The following is a 26,483-nucleotide window of genomic DNA, read 5'->3' as shown; positions in this document are numbered from 1 at the left end:
ACACGTGCTGCCGTGTTATTGGGGTTCGGTAACGTCAGCTGTTCCCCTGCTGTGCGGACGGCAATTTCTCCTGCTTTGTCCACATCCACTGTACTACTGATTTAAAACCTCCTCCAAATACACCTCTGGCTCCTCTGTTTTTAGTATTTACCCTGGGCTCCAATACCGCTAGTTGCTGCTCAGAAGTGCCGTCTGCACAGTCAACGCTTGCTCCAGTGTTATTGGGGTTCAGTAACGTCAGCTGTTCCCCTGCTGTGCGGACGGCAATTTCTCCTGCTCTGTCCACATCCACTGTACAACTGATTTAAAACCTCCTCCAAATACACCTCTGGCTCCTCTGTTTTCAGTATTATCTCTGAGCTCCAACACCGCCAGTGGGCACTCGGAAGTGCCGTCTGCATAGTCAACACGTGCTGCCGTGTTATTGGGGTTCGGTAACGTCAGCTGTTCCCCTGCTGTGCGGATGGCAATTTCTCCTGCTTTGTCCACATCCCCTGTACTACTGATTTAAAACCTCCTCCAAATACACCTCTGGCTCCTCTGTTTTTAGTATTTACCCTGGGCTCCAATACCGCTAGTTGCTGCTCAGAAGTGCCGTCTGCACAGTCAACGCTTGCTCCATTGTTATTGGGGTTCAGTAACGTCAGCTGTTCCCCTGCTGGGTGTCCGGCAAATTCTCCTGCTTTGTCCACATCCACTGTACTACTGATTTAAAACTTGCTCCAATTACACCTCTGGCTCCACTCTGTTTTTAGTATTTACCCTGGGTTCCAGCCCCGCCAGCTGGTTCTCGGTAGTTCCATTTGCTCTTGTACCTTCTACTACCCATCCGGGTTCCAGTACCGTCAGCTGGTTCTCGGCAGTGCCTTTGGATTAGGTGCCTCCTTCTCGGTATCCAAGTTCCACCAACGTCTGCTGGTTCTTGGTAGTGCTTTCTGGCACAGGTACCTCCTTCTTAGTAACCGAGTACCAGTACCGTCAGCTGGTCTTCGGCAGTTATATTGGCTCTTGTACCTTCTGCTACCCATCCGGGTTCCAGTACCGTCAGCTGGTCCTCGGTAGTTCCATTTGCTCTTGTACCTTCTACTACCCATCCGGGTTCCAGTACCGTCAGCTGGTTCTCGGCAGTGACTTTGGCACGGGTACTCCCTCCTGCCCAGCCTGGTTCCAGCATGCCAGCTGTTTCCGGGTAGTGTCAACGTCACTTTGCCTCCAATGCGTTGTCCTGTCGTGTTGCGGTCGGGTTAGCCGACTCTATGGTGCCTGCAGTTTAGGTGACTTCTATGTGGGCTGCAGGATCTGGCAATGAAGGCTGGTTCCATAGTGCCAATAGGACAAGCACCCCCTGTAGGACTTTGGGTTTTGGTAACTGCGGCCAGCTCGCGGCCTTGAACTTTTTTTTACATGGGTACCTTCTGTTATGATCTGCTACAGGGACTAAGGAAAGACAGGAGATCTGTCCCTACAATAGAACTAAACTAGATCCCTACGATGTAACGGTGAACCTGATCCTGCGATCAGACCCGCTAAAGTCCTCGGCTAGTCTGTACGAAGACCTATAGATGTGAGGGAGGGATCCCTACAAGAACTAGGGACTGGGATAAGTTGGACACCTCCTTGCAGAAATAGTAGCAGTCAAAGACAAACACACAACAAAAAGCATAGAGGTCAGAAGATCTAGCAAAACTAACAGAGAAGGGCAACAGAGCATCAAGCTAGCTCAAGAGTAGTAAATACAATGAAGTCCAGCAAGACCAGGAGGGCGGAGCCGGATTAAATAGGCAAAAATGGTCATGTGACCAGCAAACTAAAAAAAACCTAACAGGAGAGTTCTAACAGTACCCCCTCTTCTAAGAAGATCCTCCGGATTCCCTAGGCCCAGGCTTACCAGGAAACCTCCTGTGAATCGCTCTGACAAGTCTGGAAGCAGAAACATCATCCGCCCTCACCCATGAGTTATCCTCAGGTCCAAAACCCTTCCAAGCGACGAGATACTGCAAACTCCCTCTATACCGTCTAGAATTTAGGATGCGGGAAATTTCATATTCCCCGTCCTCCACCACCGGAGGAACAGTGGCAGAGGCGTCACCATCCGACACATCAGCTTTTTTCAATAGAGAAACATGAAACACCGGGTTAATCTTCCAGGACGTAGGAACCTCCAACCTAACAGCAGATTGGTTAACTATCTGAAGCACCTTAAAGGGCCCTACGAATTTGGGACCCAATTTTTTAGAAGGAATCCTCAATCGTAGATTCTTAGAGGACAACCAAACCATGTCACCAACAGCAAACAAAACCTCTTGCCGTTTCCTATCAAAGTACCTCTTAGATTTTTTGTTAGCCTCCTGAAGATTACCACGCACATCCGTCCAAACTCTCTCCAAATCACCGGAAAAACTCTCCTCCTCAGGCACAGCCGAAACCAATTTGGAGAATGACCCAAAAGACGGATGTCTCCCAGAACAACAAAAAAAAGGCGAACACCCAGCAGAAGAGGATGTATGGTTGTTAAGAGCAAATTCAGCAAGTGACGGAAACTCAGACCACCCCTCTTGATTGTCTGCCACAAAACAACGCAAGAACTGCTCAACATCCTGGTTCTTCCTTTCTGTCTGGCCATTAGACTCAGGATGATATCCGGATGAAAACGAAAAATGAACTCCCAACCTGTCACAAAAGGCACGCCAAAAACGAGCCACGAACTGAGGTCCCCTATCAGAAACAATGTCAGTAGGAACACCATGTAGTCTGACAATTTCCTTGACAAAGGCCTTAGCGAGTGTCTTAGCGCAAGGGGGTTTGATGAAGGGAACCAAGTGACACATCTTTCTAAAACGGTCCACGACCACCCAGATGACCGTGAAACCTTCAGAGGGGGGAAGGTCAGTAATAAAGTCCATAGCCAGATGTGTCCAAGGTGCACTAGGAACCTCCAGAGGGCAAAGCAACCCCACAGCAGGAGCATGCGAAGACTTGGATCTAGCACACACAGTACATTGGCGCACCCACTTAATGACTTCCTTCTGCCATCCAGGCCACCAAAAACTGCGACCCACAAGTCTCTTGGTCTCAGAAATTCCTGGATGACCTGCCAACCGAGACTCATGACACTCATCAAACAAATCTCTCCTAAAGGTCCTAGGCACAAACAACCTCCCATGGGGAGTGTTAGATGGGGCATTCTCCTGAGCTTTAAGAATCTCATCCTCCAAAACGGAGTCCAAAGCAGCAATCACAACACCTTCTTGTAAAATGCTCTCCTCTTCCTCCTCAACACCGACCATGGGAGAAAAGCTGCGAGACAAAGCATCCGCTTTAACATTCTTGGTACCCGGGATGTAAGTAACGGAAAAATTAAACCGCGAGAAAAAAAGTGCCCACCTAGCCTGACAGGCATTCAAGCGCTTGGCAGCATCAAGATAGATCAGATTTTTATGATCAGTGAAAACCTGAATGGGAAATTCAGCACCTTCCAAGAGGTGACGCCAGTGTTCAAATGCGAGTTTAATCGCCAGCAATTCCCGATTACCAATATCGTAATTAAGTTCAGTCTCAGAAAATTTTTTTGAAAAAAAGGCACAGGGATGTACTCCATCCTTGTTTTCCTGAGACAACACCGCACCGACCCCCACCGAAGAAGCATCAACCTCAACCAAAAACGGCTTAGTCACATCAGGCTGCATAAGGATGGGAGCAGAGGTGAACCTCTCCTTTAGAAACACAAAAGCTTCAATGGCCTCAGAAGTCCACTGAACCGCATTAGCACCTTTCCTGGTGAGATCGGTCAGCGGTTTGACAATAATAGAAATTTTTTTTATGAATTTTCTGTAATAATTGGCGAAACCCAAAAACCTCTGTATCGATTTCAAACCAATAGGCCTAGGCCATTCCTGCACAGCTTGAACTTTAACCGGGTCCATCTCAAAACCTTCACTGGAGATAATGTAGCCCAAAAAACTAATTCTCTGTACAGCGAACTCACAGTTCTCCAGCTTAGCAAAAAGCGAATTGTCCATTAATAACTGTAATACCTCACGTACGCTCCGCCAATGAGACTCCAGATCAGGCGAATAAATCAGAATGTCATCCAAATACACAACCACATTTTTGCCGATTAAAGGTCTAAGGATGTCATTAATAAGATTCTGAAAAAATGCTGGAGCATTGGTAAGACCAAAAGGCATCACCAGATTCTCAAAATGTCCCACAGGAGTGTTAAAAGCAGTCTTCCATTCATCACCCTCCTTCATGCGCAACAAATTGTATGCCCCCCGGAGATCAATTTTAGAGAACCACTTGGCCCCCACTAACTGGTTAAATAAATCAGGAATCAATGGCAGTGGGTAAGGATTGCGTACAGTAATTTTATTAATCTCACGAAAGTCCAGACAAGGACGTAAACCGCCATCTTTTTTTTTTACAAAAAAAAATCCAACAGCCACAGGAGACTTGGAAGGCCCAATGTGACCGGCCGCCAAGCTTGTCTGTATGTATTCCTCCAAAGCCTTTCTCTCAGGAATAGTAAGATTAAATAAACGACTTTTAGGAAGAGTCGCTCCAGGGACAAATTCAATGGTACAATCATAGTCTCTATGGGGAGGCAAAATTTGTGACTCCTCCTCAGAAAAAACTCTCCAAAAATCCTGAATAGGTACAGGTAATTCCCCTTTTTCCACCGCAGCAATACGTCCGTTACAACACTTGTCATAACACTTAGGGCTCCAGGACTTAATTTCATTGGTAGACCAATCCAGTACAGGATTGTGCAATTTTAACCAGGGTAACCCCAATATTACTGGAGAAGGCAAATTATCCAATACCACCAAATCCAAATTCTGTTGATGAATACCATTAATAGTGAGGGGAAATTCACAGACCTTATGAGTAACACTCTTCAAGGGAGAGCCATCAACAGAAACCACAGCAATAGGGGATGACAAAGTTTTAGGTTCTAATCTAAGTTTTTCCAAGAATCCCCCATCAATCACATTCAGAGTAGAACCACAATCCACAAATACCCGAAATTCAATTAATTCATCCTGAGCAGCGGTAGTAGCAGATAGGAATACTCCCTTAGAATTTAAACAGGCAATACGTGCATGACTGACCATTTTTTTTTCTTTCTTCATACGAAGCACACAGTTCTTAATATAATGACCAGAATTTCCGCAATAGAAGCACAAGCCTTCAGAAAGCCTGCGGTCTTTTTCCTGAGAGCGGGGTGCCATCGCCCCAATCTCCATCGGCTCTCCATTGTCAGCACAGACCCTCTCAGGACTCAGAGCTGACATAGCAGAGGATTTGCTCTCATTAACCCTTGCTCGCAGTCTCCTGTCCACCCGTATAGCTAATTGCATTGCCTCCTGCAAGTTTCCAGGTGTGGGATAAGCAATCAGTAAATCCTTAACCCTTTCACCTAGCCCTGCAAGAAACAAGCTTTTCAAAGCTGAATCGTTCCACCCCACCTGGGCAGACCACCGACGGAAGTGAGAACAATATTTTTCCACATTACATGATCCCTGCCTCAAACGTCTCAATTCAGACTCAGCAGATGAGACACGATCAGGATCATCGTACAACAAACCCAAAGCAGAAAGAAAACTATCCACTGATCTAAAGCACGGATCACTAGGTTGGAGAGAGAAGGCCCATCCCTGAGGATCTTTGCGCAAAAGTGACATTTTGAACCCTATGCGCTGTGATTCATCACCAGAGGATCCGGGTCTCAAACGAAAATACAATAAACAAGCATTTTTAAAACAAAAAAAATCTTGTTGTTCGCCAAAAAATAAATCAGGCAGACGTACCTTTGGTTTCACAAAATGTGCTCCAGAACAGCTACTCACGTGTTGTTGGAGCTTCGCCACCTCCAGAGAGAGTCCATGCAAGCGTTGAGCCAAATCTTGAACCGAGACCATGATGGAAAACTGGAGGTCTTTCCTTAGAGAATTTTTTTTTTTTTTTTTTTTTCTTTTAGGGCTGGACTTACTGTTATGATCTGCTACAGGGACTAAGGAAAGACAGGAGATCTGTCCCTACAATAGAACTAAACTAGATCCCTACGATGTAACGGGGAACCTGATCCTGCGATCAGAACCGCTAAAGTCCTCGGCTAGTCTGTACGAAGACCTATAGATGTGAGGGAGGGATCCCTACAAGAACTAGGGACTGGGATAAGTTGGACACCTCCTAGCAGAAATAGTAGCAGTCAAAGACAAACACACAACAAAAAGCATAGAGGTCAGAAGACCTAGCAAAACTAACAGAGAACGGCAACAGAGCACCAAGCTAGCTCAAGAGTAGTAAATACAATGAAGTCCAGCAAGACCAGGAGGGCGGAGCCGGATTAAATAGGTAAAAATGGTCATGTGACCAGCAAACTAAAAAAAACCTAACGGGAGAGTTCTAACACCTTCTGCTACCCATACGGGTTCCAGTACCGTCAGCTGGTTCTCGGCAGTGCCTTTGGATTAGGTGCCTCCTTCTCCATATCCAAGTTCCACCAACGTCTGCTGGTCCTTGGTAGTACTTTCTGGCACAGATACCTCCTGCTTAGTAACCGAGTTCCAGTACCGTCAGCTGGTCTTCGGCAGTTCTATTGGCTCTTGTACCTTCTACTACCCATCCGGGTTCCAGTACCGTCAGCTGGTTCTCGGCAGTGTCTTTGGCACGGGTACTCCCTCCTGCCCAGCCTGGTCCCAGCACGCCAGCTGTTTCCGGGTAGTGTCAACGTCACTTTGCCTCCAATGCGTTGTCCTGTCGTGTTGCGGTCGGATTAGCCGACTCTATGGTGCCTGCAGTTTAGGTGACTCCTATGTGGGCTGCGGGATCTGGCAATGAAGGCTGGTTCCATAGTGCCAATAGGACAAGCACCCCCTGTAGGACTGTGGGTTTTGGTAACTGCGGCCGGCTCGCGGCCTTGAACTTTTTTTTACATGGGTACCTTCTGCTACCCATCCGGGTTCCAGTACCGTCAGCTGGTTCTCGGCAGTGCCTTTGGATTAGGTGCCTCCTTCTCGGTATCCAAGTTCCACCAACGTCTGCTGGTCCTTGGTAGTGCTTTCTGGCAAAGGTACCTCCTGCTTAGTAACCGAGTTCCAGTACCGTCAGCTGGTCTTCGGCAGTTCCATGGCTCTTGTACCTTCTGCTACCCATCTTGGTTCCAGTACCGTCAGCTGGTCCTCGGTAGTTCCATTTGCTCTTGTACCTTCTACTACCCATCCGGGTTCCAGTACCATCAGCTGGTTCTCGGCAGTGACTTTGGCACGGGTACTCCCTCCTGCCCAGCCTGGTTCCAGCACGCCAGCTGTTTCCGGGTAGTGTCAATGTCACTTTGCCTCCAATGCGTTGTCCTGTCGTGTTGCGGTCGGGTTAGCCGACTCTATGGTGCCTGCAGTTTAGGTGACTCCTATGTGGGCTGCGGGATCTGGCAATGAAGGCTGGTTCCATAGTGCCAATAGGACAAGCACCCCCTGTAGGACTGTGGGTTTTGGTAACTGCGGCCGGCTCGCGGCCTTGAACTTTTTTTTACATGGGTACCTTCTGCTACCCATCCGGGTTCCAGTACCGTCAGCTGGTTCTCGGCAGTGCCTTTGGATTAGGTGCCTCCTTCTCGGTATCCAAGTTCCACCAACGTCTGCTGGTCCTTGGTAGTGCTTTCTGGCACAGGTACCTCCTGCTTAGTAACTGAGTTCCAGTACCGTCAGCTGGTCTTCGGCAGTTCCATTGGCTCTTGTACCTTCTGCTACCCATCCGGGTTCCAGTACCGTCAGCTGGTCCTCGGTAGTTCCTCAGCTTTCTTGTACCTTCTGCTACCTTTCCAAGCTCAAGCTTTTTGAAATGGTTCTTGGTAATCATTCTGGATCTCCCTGACGAGGACCCTGAAGACGAGGACACTGAAGACCAACCCTAAGAAGACGAGGACCCCGAAGACGACGACCCTGAAGACGAGGACCCTGAAGACCACCCCGAAGAAGACGAGGACCCTGAAGACCACCCCGAAGAAGACGAGGACCCAGAAGACCAACCCGAAGAAGACGATTACCCCGAAGACGAGGACCCCCGAAGACGACGACCCTGAAGACCACCCCGAAGAAGACCAAGAAGATGACCCTGAAGAAGTTGACCAAGAGGACAAAGAAGAGAAGACAAGCACCAAGATACAGAAGAACAAGAGACAGAAAACCAAGAAGCAGAAATACAAGAAGCTGCAGAGCAAAAAGTGGAAGAACATTAAGCATAAGACTAAAAATCAGAGCAAAAGATAATATCTAAATTATAAGCAGAAGATGACTAAGCAGTGTATAGGGGTGAGTCCGTTCCTCCTCATGGTGCCCCTGGAAAAGACCTGCTGCTGCAGGCCAAACTGAACGTGGACAAATCCTGTTGTAAATCTTTTGGGACGGGCAGAACGAAAGGTGTAATGTTCAAACTTTTATAGATAACAACTACAGGAATGCCTGTCACAAATAAGAATATGATGAAGAAGAAGAATATGAAGAAGATGAAGAAGTAGAATATGAAGAATGAAAAAAAAAGAATAATACGAAGAAGGTGAAGAAGAAGAAGATGAAGAAGGTGAAGAAGAAGTGGATGAAAAAGATGCTGAGGATGATGAAGGAGAAAGTGTGGGAGAAGTAAAAAAGAAGGTGAAGAGCATGGAAGTAGTGAAACATAAATATCTGACAAAATATAAAAATACTTAACATAGTCAATATTTCCGTAACTCAGAACGTCTTAAAAAAAAAATGAATTCCTGCTATTCCATTTGATTGGGCTAAACCTCTATGCCTTTATTGTCTCCACCACCTCCCCCAATACATTCTACATTATTCTTAGTTGTTTTCCTTCATGTAGAATTAACCTACAATGAAAGAAAGGGTTTATTTTCATTCCGATATTTCTGTCCCATTGACTTGCATTGGTTTCCTGTATCAGAATCGGCGATATCCGATACTTTTTCGGTATCGGTCCGATCCAATCCGATCTGATATTTCCCGATATCGGAAGGTATCGCTCAACACTAGTCAACACTCGACAGTTGTCTATGGTGTTAACCCACTGATTTCTGTCACTTTTTAACTAACAGACCATAAGGGTCATCTCTAGTGTTGAGCGAGTATGTTCTGTCCGAGTACACTCGGGCCGAGCTCCGAGTATTTACAGCTGCTCGGTGATATGCTTGAATCCCTCCCATGTGCATGATTTGCAACTGTTTGGCAGCTTTATTACATGTGAGGAATGTGTAAGAAATAGACATTCCTCCCATGTAGTAACACTGTCAAACAGTCGCAAATCATGCACACGGGAGTGATTCAAGTATATCACCGAGCAGCTATAAATACTCGGTGCTCGGCCCGAGCGTACTCGGCCAAAGGGTTAACAGAACATACTCGCTCAACACTAGTCATCTCCCATCATATATCCATTGACCATTCCCAGTGTAGAGCAGGTTGGCCATCCTACCATATATCTACACTACAGCCTGCCACCTACATTTAATCTTCTCACCGATTATACTGACATGCAAATACAATGAAAGAACAATTATTTGAGAGATAGATGAAATAGATACATTTTGTAAAATGTAAAAGTATTCTCACATTTATATCGCCACTCAGCGTTCGTGTTCTTGTTCATTAAATTTCTACCTGCACCAATGCACTAAAGAGATGTCATTCACAACATGGTATATACAGCATTTCTAAGCTCTTGTATAGTGTCCATTTTGTAGTACAAAAAAATTCAAAGTATAGGAAAAATATTTTTAATCTATAAATGGTGCCCCCTACCCCAATGGCACCCTAATTAGCTGCTTAGTAAACCCCGCCCGTCAATCTGAAAATGAATCTCTAAACAGTAGGAAGTAACATATGTGCGCTCTCTCTGTGCTTGCTCACATGCAGTGTATATGAAAAGTTCTGGAATAGTATGACCTTGCACGGTGATGCCCAAATGTCGTTAAGGTAGTACTATCCCCAAAAAGTGCGATGTAAATAAGTCCTATGATTAAGATAGTAATAGCCACCAAACAGGCCTCTCTGCCTCATGAAGAAAGCTCTGTCCTTTTGAAACGCATTGAAGCACTACTGTCCATTGGCCACTAGAGGCCCATTGTGAGACAGCAGTTACACCACACACTCAAAAGTAGTATCATTCATCCCAGGAGTCTGGGCTGCCGACTGGAGTACGCCCTGCATATTAGACTTCATACCAGTACACCAGAACGCTCACTTACTATTCAGTCCAACCAACGAAAGGTTTCGCCGCGACATCTATGGATCATTGATACTGATCTCATAAGGTCACTTCTTTATTCTTTATTCATCACTTTCCTGTCTCTTCTTCTGTCACCAGGCGGTGTTGCACTATCGTTGAGGATGACGCAGAGCGACAGTTCTAGTTTTGTGTCCTCTGATACTTATTGTCCCATCCATACTGGGAGACATAAAGTTAACAGTTGTGTGGTTTGAGTGGAGCTGCAATCTATTTTAGATCCTGAAATCCAGCTGTCCACTGCCCATTATAATCTGACCTTCATCTGTGTAACTTGCTTTGCTTTTCTCCCAGAGGACAGTCTTGATTTTAAACCTTGGCTTGCTATTTTAAGTCCGGATCCGTGTGCAGGGATTAAAGGGTGAAAACCAAGGTTCCTTTGGAATCCGCCAGATAGAGTAGCTTGAGCCAAGTGTGTTCAAGGTAGCCTTTTTGAGTCTGCGGTCTCAGACAGTGGTAGCAAATAGTACGTTTTATCATTCTATATTTTAATGCCTCACTGCATTTTAACACACATTTAATAATTTACCATTAGTGAAGAGCGAGCACTAAAGTGCTCGGGTACTCGTTCGAGTCAAGCAAATTGGAATGCTCGAGTGCTCGGTCAAATTAACGAGCCCAATATACAGTACAGACCAAAAGTTTGGACACACCTTCTCATTTAAAGATTTTTCTGTATTTTCATGACTATAAAAATTGTACATTCACACTGAAGGCATCAAAACTATGAATTAACACATGTGGAATTATATACTTAACAAAAAAGTGTGAAACAACTGAAAATATGTCTTATATTCTAGGTTCTTCAAAGTAGCCACCTTTTGCTTTGATGACTGCTTTGCACACTCTTGGCATTCTCTTGATGAGCTTCAAGAGGTAGTCACCGGAAATGGTTTTCACTTCACAGGTGTGCCCTCTCAGGTTTAAAAAGTTGGATTTCTTGCCTTATAAATGGGGTTGGGACCATCAGTTGTGTTGTGCAGAAGTCAGGTGGATACACAGCTGATAGTCCTACTGAATAGACTGTTAGAATTTGTATTATGGTAAGAAAAAAGCAGCTAAGTAAAGAAAAACGAGTGGCCATCATTACTTTAAGAAATGAAGATCAGTCAGTCCGAAAAATTGGGAAAACTTTGAAAGTGTCCCCAAGTGCAGTTGCAAAAACCATCAAGCGCTACAAAGAAACTGGTTCACATGAGGACCGCCCCAGGAAAGGAAGACCAAGAGTCACCTCTGCTTCTGAGGATAAGTTTATCCGAGTCACCAGCCTCAGAAATTTCAGGTTAACAGCAGCTCAGATTAGAGACCAGGTCAATGCCACACAGAGTTCTGGCAGCAGACACATCTCTACAACAACTGTTAAGGGGAGACTTTATGCAGCAGGCCTTCATGGTAAAATAGCTGCTAGGAAACCACTGCTAAGGACAGGCAACAAGCAGAAGAGACTTGTTTGGGCTAAAGAACACAAGGAATGGACATTAGATCAGTGGAAATCTGTGCTTTGGTCTGATGAGTCCAAATTTGAGATCTTTGGTTCCAACCACCGTGTCTTTGTGCGACGCAGAAAAGGTGAACGGATGGACTCTACATGCCTGGTTCCCACCGTGAAGCATGGAGGAGGAGGTGTTATGGTGTGGGGGTCCTTTGCTGGTGACACTGTTGGGGATTTATTCAAAATTGAAGGCATACTGAACCAGCATGGCTACCACAGCATCTTGCAGCGACATGCTATTCCATCCGGTTTGCATTTAGTTGGACCAGTATTTATTTTTCAACAGGACAATGACCCCAAACACACCTCCAGGCTGTGTAAGGGCTATTTGACCAAGAAGAAGAGTGATGGGGTGCTAAGCCAGATGACCTGGCCTCCACAGTCACCAGACCTGAACCCAATCGAGATGGTTTTGGGTGAGCTGGACCGCAGAGTGAAGGCAAAAGGGCCAACAAGTGCTAAGCATCACTGGGAACTCCTTAAAGAGTGTTGGAAGACCATTTGCGGTGACTACCTCTTTAAGCTCATCAAGAGAATGCCAAGAGTGTGCAAAGCAGTCATCAAAGCAAAAGGTGGCTACTTTGAAGAACCTAGAATATAAGACATATTTTCAGTTGTTTCACACCTTTTTGTTAAGTATATAATTCCACATGTGTTAATTCATAGTTTTGATGCCTTCAGTGTGAATGTACAATTTTCATAGTCAAGAAAATACAGAAAAATCTTTAAATGAGAAGGTGTGTCCAAACTTTTGGTCTGTACTGTAAGTCTATGGGAAACTCGAGCATTTTTCAGGCGGCTCCCCCCCGAGGTCTGCAGAGGGCCTTAAAATTGCCCAAATCGATGGGAACACTGCTTAAATGACATGGGAACAGCATGGGGAAGACCCCTGGAAGCATCTCTGACTCCCAGGTCACTGCTGTCAACAACATTGTCAGAGGTATTACGTCACTTTTACGGACTCACAATAAAACATACAAAAACGAAACCAAAATGGATTTTCCTTGGAAATATGTTAAGGAACATCCTTTACAGGATAATGACTTGTATATAAGGCAAAATATATAACCAAAAACAAAAATTCTCCCCTACACCTTGGTCTATGTTCACACGTAGAGTTTTTGATGCATTTTTGCACTTTCGCATTGCTTTCAACCAAGACAAAAGATTCACCAGGAAATATCATTTTAACATTATACAACCTTATGTGTGAAACATCATCAGACACATCCTGTTTTATTTATGAAGGAGGGATTGTGAAAGTCACAAACACTATTTTTACAGCCTTATTATTCTTAAAGGGCTAGCAGTCGGCCCTCGCTATTGTTAGAGAGCCTTCAGCCGGCTATGCCTTGTTGTTCCCATTATTATCGAGTGGGTCTCCTATACTGTTATTGCATATGCAGTGACTGCAAGGGCTGCCAAAAATTTGGATGCAATGCAATACCCCTTTGAAGAGACATAGGAGAGTTTCTCAGTAAAACAAATGTTCCCATTATAAAGGATCGGGTCTCCTATAGTGGTAATGCCCATGCTGTGACTGCAAGGGCTGCCAAAATTTGGGAAAAAACCCATAAACAATTTAAAGACACATAGAGCTAGGCCACAGGAACGAGTATGACATGTTCCCCTTAGAAAGGAAAAGGTCTGCTGTTCAGTTATAGAGTATGCAGTGAGTGCAACGGCTGGCAAAATTTAGGAAAAACCCTGCCAACAATTTAAAGACACATAGAGCTGGGCCACAGTAATGGCATGTTCCCATTAGAAAGGAGAGAGTCTGCTATACAGTTATAGGTTATGCATTGAGTGCAATGGCTGCCAAAATTTAGGAAAACCCACACTAACAATTTAAAGACACATACAGCTGGGTGTAATGCACACGCCCGGGCTGAGCGGCGTGTGCGTGTGATTCCACTGAACCGTGCCGGAGAGTGAATGCCTGGAGGGGCGTAACTAGGTATTCACCCGATCCGACCAGGGTCGCACGACGGCATACGACGCCAGTGCACCAAGGAGGAACCGAGCAGAGGGACCAGGTGCTACTCCAGGACAGACCCCGGACACGGCTCTTGACCCACACAGGGGAATACAGGAACAGACAGGTTAGGCTGGCACACAGACTGGTGGGTATAGGCAGGAACGACTGGTATGCAGGCAGGCGGGTATGCAGGCAGGGGGGTACAGGCAAGCACGGCTAGAGTGCAGACAGGGAGGCACTAGCAGGTTGGAACACAGGCGGGATAGGACCAGTATACACTGGAACTCAGGAACAGAACCACAGATGTGGCTGACAAAAACAGCAGAGTAAGGCCGCCCAGAGTGGTGAGTAGAGCAGGACGAGGCCGCCTGGAGCGGTGAGCAAGCATAGAGCAGGATGAGGCCGCCTGGAGCGGTGAGCAATAGTAGAGCAGGACAAGGCCGCCTGGAGCGGTGAGCAAAGGGTCAGAGCTGAGCGAGACTGCCGGAGCAGTGAGATAGGAGTCAGAGCAGAGCGAGACTGCCGGAGCAGTGAGCAAAGGAGTAGAGCAGAGCGAGACTGCTGGAGCAGTGAGCAAAGGAGTAGAGCAGAGCGAGACTGCCGGAGCAGAGAGCAAAGGGTCAGAGCGGAGCGAGACTGCCGGAGCAGAGAGCAAAGGGTCAGAGCGGAGCGAGACTGCCGGAGCAGTGAGCAAAGGGTCAGAGCGGAGCGAGACTGCCGGAGCAGTGAGCAAAGGGTCAGAGCAGAGCGAGACTGCCGGAGCAGTGAGCAAAGGGTCAGAGCGGAGCAAGACTGCCGGAGCAGTGAGCAAAGGGTCAGAGCAGAGCAAGACTGCCGGAGCAGTGAGCAAAGGGTCAGAGCAGGCCAGAACCGCCGGAGCGGTGAGCAAAGGCAGAGCAGGCTAGAACCGCCGGAGCGGTGAGCAAGGCAGAGCAGGCTAGAACCGCCGGAGCGGTGAGCAAGGCAGAGCAGGCTAGAACCGCCGGAGCGGTGAGCAAGGCAGAGCAGGCTAGAACCGCCGGAGGGGTGAGCAAGGCAGAGCAGGCTAGAACCGCCGGAGCGGTGAGCAAGGCAGAGCAGGCTAGAACCGCCGGAGTGGTGAGCAAGGCAGAGCAGGCTAGAACCACCGGAGCGGTGAGCAAGGCAGAGCAGGGGGGACAGGGCTCTGTACACACGGAACAGGCAGGAAGGGAAAGGCAGAACCAGATACCCACAGGGTACTTGCAGTGAAGCAGCGAGTGGACCACAAACTCACAAACGGAAGTACAGTGACAACGAGCAGGAGTTAGGTACGAGTTCAGACTCTGCAGAAAAAGGAAAGGTAGGGACATAGAGAAACACAGGAAACAGGCTAGAAGAGTATACAGACAAGAACAGACACAGTAGGAAGATACAGGAGCAGTTCTAGGTATGCAGCCCCTAGAAGGCGGGAGGAACAGGCTAGGAGCGTGTTCAGACAGGACAGACAAGATACAGGAGCGGGTCTAAGTATGCGGCCCCTAGAAGGCGGAACGAACAGGCAAGGAGCGTGTTCAGACAGGCCTGGAAATACAGCCTCCAGGAAAGGCAGGCAAGCAAACACAGAAAGGGACCTGGCACATTCAGAGTGAAAGAGCACACTGAATGAAACACAATGCTCAGGCAGGAATTCATTGGAGCAGCTGGGTTAAATACCAGGTGACAGACAGCAATAGGCTGAGGATGCACAAGGGGTGTGCCCGCAGCAGGTACAAGAAACAGGAAGTGATCAGGTGCCGCCCTTAAGCAGCAGACATAGAGGCAAGCAGACAGCATGGAGGGAAGCCAGGCTAGCAGACTGGACTGGAGATCAAGTGAGCGCTCTTGCACAGCGGGAGATGGACCACTATGCAAGGACGCCGCCAGGTATGTTACACTGGGCTACAGTAATGAGTACGACATGTTCCCATTAGAGAGGGGAGGGTCTGCTATTCAGTTATAGGGTATGCAGTGAGACCAATGGCTGCCAACATTTAGGAAAAACCCCACTAACATTTTAAAGACACACAGAGGTGGGCCTCAGTAACGACATATTCCCAACCAATAACCATGAGTGGAGAAAAAGTTTTTTGTTATCGTTCAAATTCTCTGAAACAAGGCCAAGAAAGGAAAAATTCTTCCGGGGTATGTAAACTTTTGAGCCCAACTGTAGTACTGCACTACAGTCTGCTACATACACTGCCTGCCTAACTCCTGCTCTCACCACTGAATATATGCAGCTAGATTAGTCCACAGAAGTACTGTTAGTTCAGATGGATATATACTGTATATATGTTGTGGAATACCTATGCTAACTATGAAGAAGCAAATCTCTCCCTGATGCAGCAGCACCTCTCCCTACTCTGCCTGATTCCAGGGTACACTGTGACGAGCATAGCGGCGCCAGATCTTAAATACACCTGATGACGCTGTATGGCCAGCCAATCACTGTAATGCCCACAACCAACATGGCTACAGCATTACAGTGCATTGCAGGCAATCCCTGCATGTTCATTGGCTCTCTAAAGAGCGCCAAACATGCAGGGAGGAGACCCAAGTTCCTGCCCGAGCAACCCGGAAATACTCGCTGAGCGCCGAGCTCGTCGAGCACAGTGATGCTCCGGCGAGTTCGCTCATCACTAGTCCAGATGCAACTGCTACCTCTGCTACCCTTATCGCTATAAATATTGTTTTTTTTACTTAGCCCGTTTACGTAAATATGTTAAATTCACATACTTTAGGTCCTATTTTGTTTTCTTCCTTTTACAGAACTGTGGTTGTCCTTCTGCTGTGCCTATTTGTCATGTGCAATGTAGAAAAGAGATAAATAAGTCCAGTGCATTCATAAGAAGAGCGCCCCATCCAGCTTCCCCCCATCCCACAGGGAAATGATACCTAGCAGTCTATCAATCACTGTGAAACGGGTGGGTGCAGGCAGCTGCCAAGCTCCTCCTGATTAATAGACAGGACTTCATATGCGCTGCATTCTTTGACAATTGTTATGTAAGTTTGATATCAGTTTTTAATTAACTTTTAATTAGTCGTGTGGGATCCATTGGGCCCCAAGCGAGTTTGTTTTTGTCATATTACCGCATATATAGAAGGTGGGTAATCGTCTATTTCGGCAGCTTCCTAGTCTGAGTGCTCTTACCTGCTCAGTGCATCGAGTCATGGCATTGACTACACATACCATAGCAAGGTACTTGCGAATAATAATGTAAGTATTTAGACGCAACTAACTAAAGGTTTTACCTGACATTATCAGAGGGTTAACCAAACACAATGGCCCATAGTTTACGAGTATTTGCTGCATGAAATTTTTGAGAAACAGTGACTGGCCAGTGGCTTCTTGTTTACTTTCCTGAAGAGATTCTGCAGTAGCTGAGGTCACGTTCTGTTATACAGGTGAATCATCCTGCAGTGTTATATTATGCAGGCACAACGTCCTTGGTAAAACTGAATATTCTAATGATATAAGTAGCGGGTATATTATTTTAACTCTAGTTTTATCATCAGACAATAAAGTAGTTGCTTGCACTTTCGAATCACCTCTGTCATAATAATAACCATGAAATACAATCTTTCTATATTTTTATTTAACTTTTGTGTGAAGGGTGTTCAGATGTTGATATCTCCTGCAGGGCTAGAAGAATATAAATTATAATAGTGCCACCATACAGTTTTATTGCTTTGACCTATTTTGGTCAAAGTTTCTAAGAAAGAATTTGAAACAATGCGCATTGAACATATACAGCCTAAATTCTTCCAATTTAAAAAAAATCCAGAATTTACTATAGTAATATTAAGAAAAGATGCATACCATGTACACTTAGCTGAATATCTTAGAGATACGCATTTTTCAAATCTTCATTTACACAAAAGGGAACTGCATTATCAGCAATTTCCTAACATATTTGTATTACGAGCATGACTTACTTTATATGAGTGAATGAGTCCAATGTACAGAAGAGCCAATGCACCACCAGTGTACCCCTGTATGAACTTGGGTAGGCTTTACCACTTCGCCAAAGCAACACATACTCTCCAGAAATTCAAGACACAAGATGACTTGGTGAAATTTTTACTTAATCCATCCATAAAAACACAATATTTTAGCAAAAATGATCATTGACAAACAAAAAATGAGTCTAGCGGCAGAGAAAAGCAGCAGTAAGGGAATCAAACTTTCCATGGCTGAGCCGACATAGTTGTCAACAAAACTTCTTCCAATGGAGACCATATGTACTGCTAACTTTTTTAGCAATAGTTGCAGGAAGCCCTGGAGTTAATATTTTTCCATAACCACACAGCATTCAAGTTCCCTTTTATTGTCCTGAATGTGTGACATGTAAAGGAAACCTTCCGGGAGCAATTATTTTTAGGAGGCTTCTGTCAGCTAGCTCTTCTGGGAGTCTGGGTGTTGGACAATGGGGCAGTAATCCCTTTTTCTTGGAGCTTCTCAGATATACTAGGAGAGTTGAACATTAAACATGTGGATGTCAAATTGTCTGGCTTTAATAGAGTATTTGTGAATAAACCAATAAGAAATGGACTAGTAGCTAGTAATTGTCATTGTCACTTCCAAATGGAGTTGCCTTCTTCTGAACCTTTAGGTTCCATTATTGCATCTGGGCATGGGCTCATCAGATGATTCTCTAGTAGTTTAGTGGACCAGTTTAACCTACTACTTGTTAAAAAAATTTAATTATTCCCCTTTTTGATGTGTGACGCAATGTACGGAACATGTCGGATGTTTGTGTGGGGCGTGAACTCAATATCTCAGCTCACACCATACCAGGAAGATGCAAATAAAACTAAAAATAAAAATCACTTAATTTTTCACCTTTAACCTAATCTTGACATTGGTATGTCCTAGTTGCCTAAGCATTCCCACAAATTGATGTACCAATACCTCCAGGTGATTGTGAGGACACAGAAGCTGTGTCCGGTATGATCACCGCAGGAGATCAGCTTAATTGCCAGTCGAGCTCCTGCAACAACAGCCATGTCTCTTGTCAGCACCATCCTTGGCCATTTAACCCTCTAGATGCCATGGTCAATAGGGATCACAGCATTTAGATGGTCGTGAGAAAGAGTGGGATCCATCTTTCATTCCATCGGCCCCTCTGATGTGAGCTAGGGGTGACAATGGTTGTCATGGAGGTCAAAGAATGATCTCTAAATCTGCCTTGTATGGTGGCCTTTTAGACCCTGGAGTCAGCAAGATCTAACAGTCCTCCTGTCAGTGTAAGACAGACATGTCTAGTACCCCATAATATATCATAATATATACAGTATGTGTTGTAAGCAGTGATGAAAGGGTAGTTATCCGGCAACTCGTGAAATTGACTTAAAAAATAGCCTTTATTTTGAAAAAATTAAAAACATAAGACCATAATGCAAATAAAAGCGTACAGAGGCTTACGCGTTTTGGATACATAGATCCTTACTCATAGCATAATACAATGTTGAAATGGAAAAACTTTTAAGGCATATGGAAAAAGTAGCCGCCCACCGACATCACCTGTTCAGAAGCTCAATTACACATGAGTCCAGAGTCTCAGAAAACTCAGTTTTAACCCTAAATGAACTAACTGTTTCTATTTAAAAAAAAAATGGAAGGTTAACAAAATAATTACTAATTATGTGTTGTAGGGTATTAGACCAGCAATCAGGTTTTAAAATGTTCAAGTCTCATAGAGAGACTAAGTAATAAATTCTAAAGTAAAAAATTTAAAAATATAAAAAGACACAAGATAAAAACAAACATGAATTGTAAAAAAATACCCATATTTTGTATCATCACTTCTAGCATCAACTAGCCATAAAATAGTCACACTACTGGATCCTTGCTGTGAACATCATAAAAAAATAAAAACCATGGCAAAAATGCTGTTTTTTCATAATTTCACCTCACAAAAAGTAGAATAATACATGTTCAAAAAGTCATGTGTAAACAAAAATGTTATCTCATCCTGCAAAACAAAAACCCTCAATTGGCTTAGTCAGTGGAAAAATAAAAAAAGTTATTGCTTTCAGGTTAATGTGATGCAAAAACAAATTATTTCTTCTATAAAATAGCTTTTAGCATGCAAAAGTAGCAAAAATCCCCCAAAACTATAAAAATATATATCTATATTGCTGAAATTTTACTCACTTGAAGAAGAAAAATACCTTGTAACTTTTTTCGCACAGTGAAAAGGATACAAATAAGTCGTCTGAACCTCCGGTCATGCGCAGTGCGCCTCTAAAGCCGGGCAGCGTTACACCAGGCTACAGAGTCGCAGTGATGCTGCTGAAATGAGCTGCGCGAATGCACGAGCTGTACAGGACCTCGCAATGACGCCGACTCATCAAGTTATATTATCACGCCCACAAGGGTGTGACAACATAGAAAGAGGGCCGACTCTTCTGGGTAAACTAACGCCCCATCGACTAGTCAAAGTCCTAATTAGCATATGAAAAGCAGACCTTATAAATGCTTTTTTTAATCATTGATTAAACTCAATAACATTGTACAGGGCTGGTTAGGCAGGGAATTTTTGTCATACATATGTGAATGCTGCTAGGTTGGAGGGCATGGGGGATCTGACAGGTTCTCTTTAATATTTGTATCATCAGTTACAAATAGGTTTTAAGCACAGAAATGAGAACTGCTACGTAACAATCGATTGAGTAAAAGTCAAAAACTGTCGACTATGTCTGAAATTTTGGGAAAGGTGCAAGATTGGGATTTTTTATTAAGACAAACATGAAAAATGTGAGCTCAACTGCAGTGTTACCATGTTTTATACTGTATCAATCATGATTTCATCAACATTCTCAGAGGGGCATGCAGAAGCAAAGGTGCATTTTAGGAGTTGTTACACATTTACCAATTATTGAAGGAAAAATTAAAGGCTTATTCCATTCTGTAGATATGGTCACCTATGCGACCATTGGATCCCCACTGATTCTGAGAACTAGTCTATGAATTGCCCCATCTGAATGGAGCGATAGCCAGATCTGAGCACTATTGCTCTATTCATTCACTATGGGACGTCTTCAGATTAGTGATGAGCGAGTACCGTAATATTCGTAATCGCTATACTTGTAACGAGTACTTTGCAATAATCGCGTATTCGTTCCGAATAGCAAGTACGATGTAAGTAAATGGGAAATGCGAGTAATTTTCTCCTGGACCTTACAAAGGGTTCTGGGGGCCTGAGGAACAGGCTGAAATGGATGGGAAAGTGATGAAACAGAATGGGAAGAGCCTGGAGAATGTGCCTGCATTCATTTCTGACTCACATATGGTTTCTGGGAATAAGTTTGTCGCAGTATTACGCCACTTTTACAGACACACAAGAACAACTAACAAACCTAACCTAAATTGCATTTAACAGGCCAAAAAGGTTAAGAAACAGTTTTTCCTGCATAATCACTTGTATATAAGGCTAAATAAACCAGATAAATCAAAAAAATATCCCTTTTAGCACTTGTTCACACATACTGTTGCGGCTTTTTTTCGCCTTTTACAATTGGAAGGGCCCTGACTTATACATTTTGTAGGTCCCTATGTCATACATTTTTAGTTCGCTATTCCACAGCACTTTACAAGCACAGCTAGAACGTACTAGTAGGCATTTTGGTCTTTGACCTGAGAGGCCTCAGGTGGCTCTCTAACATGCATTTTGGAGGGACAGCTGTTACTTAGACATTTGGGCGGTTCCTCCATCATTGACACTCAGATAGTTGAATACATATTCAATAGCAGTTTACAATGTGCCCATTGTAACGTTGGGCTTGACCCTCCTCCTCCTCCTCCACCATCACCATGTGATACTGCAGCCCTAAATTCAAATGTTCAGAGGCCCTGCAGTAGGCAGGAAAGCTGAGTTTTGAGAAAGCCCTCATGTGGCCCTGTACCATACATTTTGAAGTGCCCTCCTCTAGAGATTTTGGAGGTCCCTCCTGTGTACAATACATTTGAGAGTACCCTCACTTATTCATATTGTAGGGCCCTCACTCTATTATTTAACTCATTTAAGGACAGAGACTACAGAGAAAAAGGCCAAGAGACATGAAGAGATAGAAGGTAGCAGTGAGTGCGGCCTGCGATCCTCAGGTATAGCTGAACTCTGTGAACCGGAAAAATAAAGCTGCAATAGTCAACTGGATGACAAGCTCAAATATATCACTTGTGCAAGTCAAAGGACAAATAATATATGGTGTCCCCCTCCGGGATGGGCTGGAGAAGCTTCTCCAAATGGCTCAGAGATTTTGATTGTCAATATTCCCCAGATTATATAGAAAGAGAAGACTTCTTGATGCTGCACTACTTGGTCCAGTGCAAAATGTGCATCGTATTACCAAAAATTACTCCTGGAGGCTGTGTCATAAGTGCTGGGAGATTCCATGACAAGGGCCTCCCTTGTCAAACATTATCTATTATGGAGTACTGTAGTAGTTGTGGCCCTCAATTCAAGTTTTCAGAGGGCCATCAGTTGGTCATCAACAATCAGTGTAAATTTTTACTGAATATGTATCCCCTATCTCAGTCACAATGTGGCACAAGCCAGACATGTTATTTGCCAAATAGGATGACTGACAGTACATTTATATAGAATATGTATCCCCTATCTCAGTCACAATGTGGCACAACCTGTGACAAGGGCCTCCAATGACAAATATTAGTTTGGCACTGTACATTCCAGATTTGTCCACAGGGTTTGAAAAAATGAGCCCTATGGGCTGAGTCATGGTTGACGCAGGAAGCCACCATCACAAGGGCATCCAATCACAAATAGTAGTTAGGCTGGAGTAGGAATTCTGTCCTAGTTTGTCCACTGCACAATGTGCATAGGGTTTGTAAAAATGAGCCCTATGGGATGAGTCATGGTTGAGGCAGGAAGCCACCATCCCAAGGGCCTCCAATCACAAATAGTAGTTAGGCTGGAGTAGGAATACTGTCCTGGTTTGTCCACAGCACAATGTGCATAGGGTTTGTAAAAATTAGCCTTATGGGTTAAGTCATGGTTGAGGCTGGAAACCACCATCCCAAGGGCCTCCAATCACAAACAGTGGTTAGGCTGGAGTAGGAATACTGTCCTGGTTTGTCCACAGCACAATGTGCATAGGGTTTGTAAAAATGAGCCCTATGAGACATAGATGAGATCAGTCTTCTGACCAAGGGCTTGAACTATTGCCCCCCACAAAAAGCGGATGAGTTCCAACTATTTCTTGACCTGAACAGATTTGTTAGAAAACTCACTTTAGATAGGCACTACCAAATTCTGAAGTACAAAGGTGACCCCCCACCTATGGTCAATGATGCATATGTACATCAAGTTGTGGCACCGAAATCCGATTTCAATACACTGCACCATAGAGGGCATCATTTAGGCACTTTCTATTCTTTAGTAATGGAAGAGTTTGAAAACATTAATAAATATTGGGTGGGTAAAAATAACCTCCAGAGAAGGGAATTTTCAGCTTTGAAATGGTTACAGAGTAACAACAACATTGTAATCCGACAAACTGACAATGGGGGAGGGGTGATCATACAGGATAAAGAGGAATACATAAAGGAAGCCTATAACATACTGTCTGACACCAAATATTACAAACCAATTACATCTGACCCCACCGATGTCTTTGAAAAATAATATAATATGCTGATACATGAAGCCTTCCAAGCCAAGATATTGAATAAAAGAGAAAAGCATTTTTTAACAAATAATAGCCCAAATCAAGCTTTCTTTTACCACCTACCAAAAATACACAAAGACACAAAGAATCCCCCCGGAAGACCCATCATATCAGGGATAGGCTCTTTCACTAGCTCTCAATCCCATTTTTATTGATCATTTTCTTCAGACTTATGTCCTTAAACTACCATCCTTTTTAAGAGACTCATCCCAGCTCATTCTGGAGACAAAGGATCTACAATGGGGAGAAAACTATATGTTTCTCACCCTAGATGTATGTGCTCTATATTCCAATATAGAACACAGTTTAGGTCTTCTTGATGCAGTAGACCACTTTCTATCAGGGGACAAAAATATACCACCGGAACAAAAAACATTCCTGTTGAAAGGTCTAAGATTCATTTTGGGACATAACCTTTTCTCCTTTCAAGATAAGATGTACCTCCAGCAGTTCGGGACCGCAATGGGGACTCGGGTCGCACCCAGTTTTGCAAATCTATTTATGGGGTGATTCGAGTCCCTATCGCCTATTACATCTCCAAAATATACCGAACATATATGTTACTATCGTCGATATATCGATGACTTATTCCTCATATGGAAAGGTACAGAAGAGGAAGCGTCAGAACAACTGGGGAATCTCCTTCACAAGCAATATATCCAGAGAAAGAATTATTTTTCTGGACTTGGAATTATTTACTAAAGATCAAACCATTCAGAGCAAAACCCATTTTAAACCAGTTGACACCAATGGTTATTAAGATTTCTCCAGCGTTCATTACCCCAGATGGAAACGTAACATTCCATCCAGTCAGGCGTAATTGCACTTCCACAGTAGATTATATTGAACAATCTAAAATCTTAATATCCAGATTCGAAGATAAAGGTTATCCAAAAGAATTGATCCAGTCCTCCTACCGAAAAAACCTGACACTTACACAAAATGTTTCCTTAGATGAATAACAAAAAGATTCGGTAAAGGTTATATCAAAGTGGAAGTACAGTTTTATCACTGCTTCAACAGGGGTAATTCAAACATCCGTAGAATACTAAACAAGCACTGGTATCTCATCAAAAAAGATCCAATTCTGAAAGGGATGGTACCCTCGAGACCCAGCATAGTTTTCAGAAGAGATAAGACTCTAAAAAACAACATAGCACCCAGTCTTTTAAGAGATAAGGAGGTAAACGACAGGAATTCTAAACATCAGAAAAAAGAGAAAATGGGAATATCTAAATGTGGAAATACAAGATGTCACTGTTGTAAGATTATCAAGTGGGATATGTGGAAGAGTATCCACACTAAGAATCCCAAGATCACCTTCAAACCCACACAAGAGCTCACATGCAGCTCGGAATTTGTCATCTATGTGATAACATGTAATTGTGGGTTACATTATGTAGGACGGACCACCCAAACAGTACGAAGCCGTATGAATGGCCACAGGCATAACGTTAAAAAGGGGTTTCTCAAACAGAGCCTTTCCAAACACATCACTCTTGTGCACAACAAGAACTTTGACTCCAAAACAGTTACACCTGTAGAGCAAATTCCACCACTCACCAAGAACAGAAAATCGGTCCTCAATGCGAAAGAATCCTACTTCATCTACAGACTGGATAGTCTGTATCCAGATGGATTAAACAAGACAGTTGAGACCGTATAAGAGATATGTAGCTAGCTCAATAACACCATTTTTTCCATGGCAATTAACATCATGACTAGAGATGAGCGTTGTTCTACTCGAACTGTTTGCCAATCTCAAATTCGAGCTGTTTTGGGCGGTGTTCGAGCCGTTCGGCGAACACGAACAATTTGAGAAAAATTCGGCTGTTCGAGGCTATGTTCGATAACTGTTCGTGCACCAAAATCATAACTGGATTTTTTCTCAGTAATGATGAAAATTAATGTTAATACGCAGTTTGAGTGTACAGCGGGGTGGGGGGAGGGGCAGGGGATGGATCTCTGCAGGAACAATGAAGATCTCCATTTTTTTTTTCTCTTTCCCGTATTTACAGTGGGGAGGTGCAATCTGTCAGCCTATCAGCAGCGCACACACGGAGCGAAGTGCTTTTTTTCACACAAGCAAGGGCATGTGTCATTGGCAGTGTATGTCACATGTCCTTGCCCTATAAGACCAAGCCATTTTCCCCGTCGCCACCATTTTCTCACTGCTGCAGCTGCGTGTTAGACGGCACCGCTGTTGCTGTGTGTGCTATACCTTGTTAATTTCAAGCCAATTTTCGCATAAATCTACAGATAGCTTGGGAGTAGGGAATAGTTGTGATTGCAGTCCTTTTAAGGACTAGGTTACAGCATTTCCTACGACTTTAATCAGGCAGGTCTGTGCTCTTAAATAGATTGATTGTGGGAGTAAAGACTAATTGTAATTGGAGTCCTTTTCAGGACTAGGTTACATCAGTTCCTATCAGTTTTTGCCAGGCAGGTCTGTGCCAGTGCTGTGCAAGTTTTTTTCACAGCATTTGGCTGAATCTAGCAAAGCTAATCCTTTTTGGCCTATTGCAGAGTGTGTTAGTCAGTGGAGTAGCCTATCTGTGTTGCAAGATATACCACCTGTGTATAGAATACCAATTTTTTTACTGCACCTAGTGAAGTAAAATCTTTTGGGCATAGCATCATTCTATTAGTCCATCTATACTGACCTCCATCAGGTTGCAAATTGAATATAATTTTTTTCTGCATCTAGCTCTGAAAAAATATTGGGCTTCTAGCTGTGTGTGGGACTTGATGTATTAGTCCATCTATACTGACCTCCATCAGGTTGCAAACTGCATATATTTTTTTCTTCATCTACCTCTGAAAAAATATTGGGCTTCTAGCTGTGTGTGGGACTTGTTCTATTAATCCATCTATACAGACCTCCATCAGGTTGCAAACTGAATATATTTTTTTCTGCATCTACCTCTGAAAAAATATTGGGCTTCTAGCTGTGTGTGGGACTTGTTCTATTAATCCATCTGTACAGACCTCCATCAGGTTGCAAACTGAATATATTTTTTTCTGCATCTACCTCTGAAAAAATATTGG

The sequence above is a fragment of the Phyllobates terribilis genome, unplaced genomic scaffold (assembly GCF_046119375.1).
Source record: "Phyllobates terribilis strain yellow unplaced genomic scaffold, ASM4611937v1 Scaffold_11__3_contigs__length_659146591, whole genome shotgun sequence".
Classification (NCBI taxonomy): Eukaryota; Metazoa; Chordata; class Amphibia; order Anura; family Dendrobatidae; genus Phyllobates; species Phyllobates terribilis.
This window is presented reverse-complemented; position numbering follows the sequence as displayed.